The 8,364-nt window shown below is 44.0% G+C and overlaps 1 pseudogene; it reads right to left on the bottom strand.

Moving 5' to 3' along the window:
- Positions 1–2,514: 2,514 nt before the first annotated feature.
- On the bottom strand, positions 2,515–2,636 carry LOC126413577 (5S ribosomal RNA; annotated as a pseudogene).
- Positions 2,637–8,364: the final 5,728 nt, after the last annotated feature.

Below are 8,364 nucleotides of genomic sequence, written 5' to 3'. Positions count from 1 at the left end.
GGACGTTTGCAAGACAACAACCATTTGCACGAACAGTTCGACAACGTTTGCAGCAGCACGAACTATGAGCTCGGAGACCATGGCTGCGGTTAACCTTGACGCTGCGTCACAGACAGGAGCGGCTGCGATGGTGTACTCAACGATAAACCTGGGTGCACGAATGGCAAAACGTTATTTTTTCGGATGAATCCAGGTTCTGTTTACAGCATCATGATGGTCACATCCGTGTTTGGAGACATCGCGGTGAACGCACGTTGGAAGCGTGTATTCGTCATCGCCATACTGGCGTATCACCCGGCGTGATGGTATGGGGTGCCACTGGTTACACGTCTCGATCACCTCTTGTTCGCATTGACGGCTCTTTGAACAGTGGACGTTACATTTCAGACATGTTACGACCCGTGGCTCTACCCTTCACTAGATCCCTGCGAAACCCTACATTTCAGCATGTTAATGCACGACCGCATGTTGCAGGTGCTGTACGGGCCTTTCTGAATACAGAAAATGTTCGACTGCTGCCCTAGGCAGCACATTCTCGAGATCTCTCACCAATTGAAAACGTCTCGTCAATGGTGGTCGAGCAACTGGCTCGTCACAATACGCCAGTCACTACTCTTGATGAACTGTGGTATCGTGTTGAAGCTGCATGGTCAGCCGTACCTGTACACGCCATCCAAGCTCTGTTTGACTCAATGCCCAGGCGTATCAAGGCCGTTATTACGGCCAGAGGTGGTTGTTCTGGGTACTGATTTCTCATGATCTATGCACCCAAATTGCATGAAAATGTAATCACATGTCAGTTCTAGTATAATATATTTGTCCAATGAATACCCGTTTATCATCTGCATTTCTTTTTGGTGTAGCAATTTTAAAGGCCAGTAAGGTAAATTCTGTTCTTTTCCTTCGTATTTTAACGATTCTTTCACTTTGTTGACATGACAGCTGGCTTGTTTATATCATTGCTGCATACATGTATGGGACACCAAAGGAAATAAGGTAAGTTTCTTGCAAACTTGAACATTTAAAATTTGCATTTGACTTGAAAATGCAACGAATACAAATCGGTGCCTCTAAACTATCAATCATTGCTTTTGTAGTTCTTGCATTATCAATTATCGACACAAACACAACGATAGAGAATAGAAATAGATTACGAAAGCACGCTTTTCATAGCACATACTTCTCTTCTCGGTTATTTGAAGTGTATAATCAAAAAGGCATTACAGTACTGAGGCCAGAAGCGTCATATTTTCGTGTCGTGTTACTGTATCGAATACGCATTGAAGACCAGACAAACGTTTGAAGTTGCTTTCCTTATGCTGTGTTGTTCACTAAAACAGTGTCACATTTACTATATAAATATCGCGTGCACACGACAGAAATAACGAACAAGAAGCAATTGTAAACACTCGTCTGCTAATGTTTTGGGAGATCCAAGATGGCGACAGGCCCTCCCACTGGCTTCAGGGAGAGGATCTTAATTTGCTCACTCTGTGACAAGCTCGCCCACATTATATGTAAGTGGCCAGCCAATGACGATTTACTGTGGCATTCTTGTTGCTACGTTTTCCCTTTCCTTAAGTTCTACTTTCTTATGTCGCATTTTCCTTCTTTTCCTACTTTCTTTGCGTGTGTGTTTCAGTTTTATTAGGTCTGTCCACATTCGTTCCCTTTAATGTGTGTCAGGGCGCTGATGACCCCGACGTTGAGCGTCCATAAGCCCCAACACACACACAAAACAACGTACAGCGTAAGTCTGTCGCGCCATCTCCCCTTATTCTACCCCCATGGGCCCTAGTCAGCGGGCTATTGGCTGGCGTCGTCTCACAGCCTTCTTTGCTCTTCCGTTCTTCATCTTCGTGCCGTCGCTTATCGTTACGCCGGAACAGCTCCGACGGCGACCTGAACAGTGGTACCATGAGGGCGTTCAGGTCCTCCCAGTAACGTGGTGTAAGGCTGTGGCATTGAACGAAGATTATGTTGAAAAATAGAGTTTTGTAGCTAAAGGACTGAGAAATAAAATGGTGTATTGGAATCCTTCTTTCAGAAATTACTTAAACGTGTGATTCCTTTAGAAATAATAATGAACTCCGTTCGAAGAGGCCTGGGAAGGGCCAACGGTAGCGACCGACCGCCGTATCATCCTCAGCAGATAGGCGTCACTGGATGCAGATATGGAGGGACATATGGTACTACACCAGTCCCCTGCCCGCATCTCGTGGTCGTGCGGTAGCGTTCTCGCTTCCCACGCCCGGGTTCCCGGGTTCGATTCCCGGCGGGGTCAGGTATTTTCTCTGCCTCGTGATGGCTGGGTGTTGTGTGATGTCCTTAGGTTAGTTAGGTTTAAGTAGTTCTAAGTTCTAGGGGACTGATGACCATAGATGTTAAGTCCCATAGTGCTCAGAGCCATTTTTGAACACCTGTCCCCCGGCCGTTGTCAGTTTTCGTGACGGCAGCCGCTACTTCTCAATCAAGTAGTTCCTCAGTGGGCCTCACAAGAGCTGAATGCATCGCGCTTGACAACAGCGGTCGGCAGTCCCGGGTGGTCACCCATCCAAGTGCAAGCCAAGCCCGACAGTGCTTAACTTCGGTGACCTGATGGGAACCGGTGTTACCTCTGCGGTAAGGGCGTCGGGTACTTTACAAATGAGTTAATAAATTAAATGTTTGACGTTAAGCGTATAAGTGAGAAAAAGTTTAGAAAATGTTCAAAATTAAAGTTTGTTAAAAGTTGCGATGTGCTGTCATTATCAAACAGCGGATTGGTATGTTGTGGGTACTTGGAGCTAGCTGGTTTATTACGCATCCCGATGTTTATGATGTATCTACTGAACTACGTCTCTTACAAATACTTGATTTTGCAGGTACGTTCAGTAGTAAACGTGGATGTCGTATGCGAAATATGTTGCGAATAAAGTTAGCAATAAAAAAGTAATAAATTAAAACGTCTTGCCTGTTGCGGTAGTTTTAGTGTTTGAACAGCGGAAAAAGTATTGAGGAAGAAACTTTTTTTTGTCTTTATGTTGAGGGCAGGGTGGGGGTGGGTGTTGGGGTGGAAGAGGGTATCAGCGAGAAAACGCTTCATAAAGATTTGAAATTTCGTGTGAAGTTTGTTGCAAGTAGCTATGTGCTCTCATTCTACATCTACATCTACATGGGTACTCTGCAAATCATATTTAAGTGCCTGGCAGAGGGTTCATCGAACCACCTCCACAATTCTCTATTATTTCAATCTCGTATAGCGCGCGCAAAGAATGAACACGTATATCTTTCCGTACGAGCTCTGATTTCCCTTATTTTATCGTGGTGATCGTTCTCCCCTATGTAGGTGGGTGTCAACAAAATATTTTCGCATTCGGAGGAGAGAGTTGGTGATTCGAATTTCGTGAGAAGATTCCATCGCAACGAAAGACGCCTTTCTTTTAATGATTTCCAGTCCAAATCCTGCATCATTTCAGTGACACTCTCTCCCATATTTCACTATAATACAAATCGGGCTGCTCTTCTCTGAACTTTTTCGATGTACTCCGTCAGTCCTATCTGGTAAGGATCACACACCGCGCAGCAGTATTCTAAAAGATGACGAACAAGCGTAGTGTAGGCAGTCTCCTTAGTAGGTCTGTTACATTTTCTAAGTGTCTTGCCAATGAAACGCAGCCTTTGGTTAGCCTTCCCCACAACATTTTCTATGTGTTCTTTCCAATTTAAGTTGTTCGTAATTGTAATACCTAGGTATTCGCAGATACTGGATGGAATAGCCAGGCCATTTATGCGCAGCAAGTTACGTTGGCTCGAGATACAACCATTATTCTAACTGTAGTACTTGACTCATTGCGTTAAACTGTCAACATAAGATTACACAGCTTAGTGAGTAGATTATGATAGCATTTTAAATTTGTTAATTATCTGAAATATTGAAAATAAATCTTTTGTTGACCGTGGAAGCCGTTAGATAGTCAACCTGCATGTGGCGCTGGTTTCGCCGTCGGAGCATTGCAGTTGTCGCTTGCCCCTCCCCCCCCCCCCCCCCCCCCCCGCCCCCTCCCCACTTACATATTCTCGTTTGTTTTTGTGTTCGACGTTTTCAGTTTCCGTACATTTTCTGGTAGTCGTTGAAAATTAAGATTCCATGCTCTAAAAAAAAAAAAAGATGTTGTGACGTTTCGATTCATGGGTGGCCTAGCGAGGTGGCGCAGTGGTTAGCACACTGGACTCGCATTCGGGATGACGACGGTTCAATCCCGTCTCCGGCCATCCTGATTTAGGTTTTCCGTGATTTCCCTAAATCGTTTCAGGCAAATGCCGGGATGGTTCCTTTGAAAGGGCACGGCCGATTTCCTTCTCCATCCTTCCCTAACCAGAGCTTGCGCTCCGTCTCTAATGACCCCGTTGTCGACGGGACGTTAAACACCACCAACCTAACCTGATGATGGGTGGCTGCAGTCTTTGCTTTGAGGATCCGTTGGACTGGTCGGAGTACATGGTCGGTCAACAGCACATTCCAAGCCGTCGTGGGATCGAACGGGCACGAAGAACTTTATGAAGGGGCCAGCTGGAAGTGCTACGTACCGCCATTCCCCGAATTGTGGACTCTGAGTGACGTTAAACAGCCACACGGAAAAAAGGTGATGTTGGTCGAGATGTTGTTGTTGTTGTTGTTGTGGTCTTCAGTCCTGAGACTGGTTTGATGCAGCTCTCCATGCTAATCTATCCTGAGCAAGCTCCTTCATCTCCCAGTACCTTCTGCAACCTACATCCTTCTGAATCTGCTTAGTGTATTCATCTCTTGGTCTCCTTCTACGATTTTTACCCTCCACGCTGCCCTCCAATGCTAAATTTGTGATCCCTTGATGCCTCAGCACATGTCCTACCAACCGATCCCTTCTTCTAGTCAAGTTGTGCCACAAACTTCTCTCCAATCCTATTCAATACCTCCTCATTATCTAAGCTTCAGCATTCTTCTGTAACACCAAATTTCGAAAGCTTCTATTCTCTTCTTGTCCAAACTATTTATCGTCCATGTTTCACTTCCATACATGGCTACACTACATACAAATACTTTCAGAAACGACTTCCTGCCACTTAAATCTATACTCGATGTTAACAAATTTCTCTTCTTCAGAAACGGTTTCCTTGCCATTGCCAGTCTACATTTGATATCCTCTCTACTTCGACCATCATCAGTTATTTTGCTCCCCAAATAGCAAAACTCCTTTACTACTTTAAGTGACTCATTTCCTAATCTAATTCCCTCAGCATCACCCGATTTAATTTGACTACATTCCATTATCCTCGTTTTAATTTTGTTGATGTTCATCTTATATCCTCCTTTCAAGACACTGTCCATTCCGTTCAACTGCTCTTCCACGTCCTTTGCTGTCTCTGACAGAATTACAATGTCATTGGCGAACCTCAAAGTTTTTATTTCTTCTCCCTGGATTTTAATACCTACTCCAAATTTTTCTTTTGTTTCCTATACTGCTTGCTCAATATCCAGATTGAATAACATGGGGGAGAGGCTATAACCCTGTCTCACTCCCTTCCCAACCTTGGTCGAGGTAGTCGTTTGCAACTGTTAGCCTGTGTGGATTCGTGTGGCCGTTACAGCTTATAAAATCGCATCAACTGCTCACACGATTGTGTGCCTTGGCTGCAGTGAAGTACGTTGCTGGTGCGCATCGTGGTTATTGAATCCACGTGGTTTTGGATGCGCGTGTTTGTCTTGTCAAGATCAATATTTATTACATTATGTTAACTACTATGTATCCTGTTTTTCATTTGATTATTGCTGAAGAAAGTGTCGTTCACATTTTGGAAGGAGGGCTGTATGTGGGTAATGTTAACGTGTTAGCTATCAATTCAAAGCACTAATGGACGTGTCTGTTGTGTAATGACTACCTGTCATCATTTTAATATCATTTATTCTGGATTGCAGGACGGGGAACTCAGTGCGTAAATGTAAATCTTTCTTGTTAGTTGGTGGTGAGACCTGTGCGATTTTCGTCTCACATGTTAGTTAATGGGATTTGTTTTTTCTGTAAAGATTATCTGTGGAGGCTTTAACATTGTTTGTTCTAAATGTAGGAAAATGAATCCAGTACGTATTTTGAAAGTTGTTTTGGTTGATTCCAAATACGTTTGTCATGCTGGCTCATTAGATGCTGTCTTAATATTAGTTATGTCTTAAAGTTAAAAGGGGAATTAAAGTTTAAATTCAAATTTTCCCAGTTCTTTGATCTTAAAAGTTGTATTTAAAGGAAAACATTGTGCGATAAAATTGTTTTATCGATTTTCTTGTAAGGCTAACTGGGTGTTCACCTCTTGAGTTTTGTTTAAATATTTGTATGTAATAAAAACATGAAACTTCGTTCGTTGGAATGTCATTACGTAGGCCTGTAAACCCCAGCAGCACCACTCCATTGTTACGTCAAAAATGTAATCATTAATGGAATTACTTAAAAAGAAACGTATGATGGACTCTGTTCTTAAGCTGGCCAAATTTTTTAAGCTTGAACGGTATCTTATTTCTGCGTTCAGTAGTTACTTTCCTATTTTATGCGCCGCTCAGCTTTTCCAAGTCTTAATTTTAATTTTAATAATCAACAGTCTCAGTTTCACCGTTTACCTAGAACTTACCTAGGTTTCAGTCGGGATAGCCCAACTTTCTTCAGAATAACAGTAACTACCGTTTGTCCATAGTGGACATCGTCAAGCTAACGGTAGTTACTGTTATTCTGAAGAAGGCTGGGCTATCCCGACTGAAACCTAGGTAAACTGTAGGTAAACGGTGCAACTGAGGCTGTTGATCATTAAAATTAAAATTAATATTTATACAGTTGCTGACAGGGCTGCGAAATGCTCCAAGTCTCCCATCGTGCCGTATGGACTACTAAAATAAATAAATAAATAAATAAAAGAAACAGAATGTTCGGCAACACGCGGAACGATGACAACTTACAACCAAAGCAGTGTCATCCTGTACGTGAACCGACGCGAAAAACAGCTGTACAGCAGATGTGACCAGCGATGGTAACAGTCGACTTCCAACTGAACTCAACAATCAATCAATCGATGCTGCAGCTACCTATCCTTTCATTTTTTTAATTTTTTTTTTTTTGGCTTGAAAGTTCCCTCCACACGAGGCAAACGGAAAATACAAGAACCGACAGACGTCTCTGTGGAACTCTCTAAGCTCGATCTATCTGTCCTTTACGTCGTTCCGGCCATGTGTCTTTGGCTGATACTCATGACCCGGTGAGGCCTAGAAGGACGAGGACACCGCAACGGGACGCTGCAATTCTTCATGCAGACGACGACGACGACCCTAGTCTCAGTACAAGACAACTAGCTGCAACACTGAATGTTGAACACATGACTATCTGGAGAGTGTTACACGAGGACCAGCTGTATCCATACCACTTACAGCGTGTGCAGGCACAATCAGCAGCTGAGTTTCCTGCACGCGAACCCTTCTGGGAATTCAACAAAATGTCAACCCTAATTTTAGTGTGACTGTGCTGTTCACAGATGAGGCGTCGTTTCAACGAGATCAGATTGTAAATTTTCACTGTCGGTATGTGTGGCCAGACGTCAATATTCAAGCAGCTGTTGAAGCGAGCCATCAACGAATATTTACTGTCAATGTTTGGGACGGCATTGTTAGTGACTGTTTTCTAAGGCCTCACTTTCTTCCACCCCGGCTCAACGGACAAAGTTATCAAATTTCGTAGAGAATATTCTACCTGTTCTGTTGGGAATGCGCCTTCAGCTCTGCGACAAAGCGTGTACGGAGTGGGACAAATAAAAGTGGCCCAGACGAGTGGCGGCACTGCCAGAGAAGGAAAATACCTGCAGTTACTGAACAGGATAGAGCAATTGCCTATGCAGCCGGCCGAACCTTCGAGCACATTTACACAGTCTTCACGCCTGACAGAGTTATTAGCAGAGGTCAGACTGGACGCAGCCCTAGCTGGCCACCCAGGTCACCTCATCTGTCAGTGTGCGATTAATTTGAGTCTAGAGCCCTCAAGTCTAAGCTGTATCGCAACAACCCTCATGGTCTTCAACAACTGCAGCAGAACATTTCGGATGAGATGGCAGCAATTCCTGCAGTCTAACTTCGATCCACCTTCAGCAGCCTGCTGACCAAGATGAATGGTGGCCACTTTCAGCATCTACGATAGTCAGCTCAGTACAGTATTTCCTTTCCTCTGCTGTATTTCTTTTTACCCTGTAACTCTGTTCAACGTGAATCGGTGACAGATGGATAGTTAGTACGGTTGGTTGGTTGGTGTTTGGGGAAGGAGACCAGACAGCGTGGTCATCGGTCTCATCGGATTAGGGAAGGACGGGGAAGGAAGTCGG

This window comes from Schistocerca serialis, chromosome 7 (genome assembly GCF_023864345.2).
Source record: "Schistocerca serialis cubense isolate TAMUIC-IGC-003099 chromosome 7, iqSchSeri2.2, whole genome shotgun sequence".
Lineage (NCBI taxonomy): Eukaryota > Metazoa > Arthropoda > Insecta > Orthoptera > Acrididae > Schistocerca > Schistocerca serialis.
The sequence above is the reverse complement of the archived record's forward strand: the minus strand, read 5'-3'. Positions and strand labels throughout refer to the sequence as shown.